The following is a 293-nucleotide window of genomic DNA, read 5'->3' on the forward strand; positions in this document are numbered from 1 at the left end:
TCCTTAACAGAAAGAAAGAAAGAGTGCTTTTCTTGTCAGTATTCTTTCTGTATATATGTGTACATACAGAGATGTTTGTATATGCATCTCTATATCTTCTTTGCACTTTACCACATACACATTTGAAGTCTAGAGAATTCTCTCCCCCCCTCTGAGTCTCATTCTAAATCAGTTCTCGGAGGGAATGAAAGAGAACGGCTTATAGTAGGATAAAAACCCGGCGAGTGGGACTAAGGAAAGCGCTATATACACCCTGAGAGCAGCAAGACAGAAGGCTATCGTCGCAAACTTGC

Source organism: Cystoisospora suis (genome assembly GCF_002600585.1).
Source record: "Cystoisospora suis strain Wien I chromosome Unknown contig_332, whole genome shotgun sequence".
NCBI lineage: Eukaryota > Apicomplexa > Conoidasida > Eucoccidiorida > Sarcocystidae > Cystoisospora > Cystoisospora suis.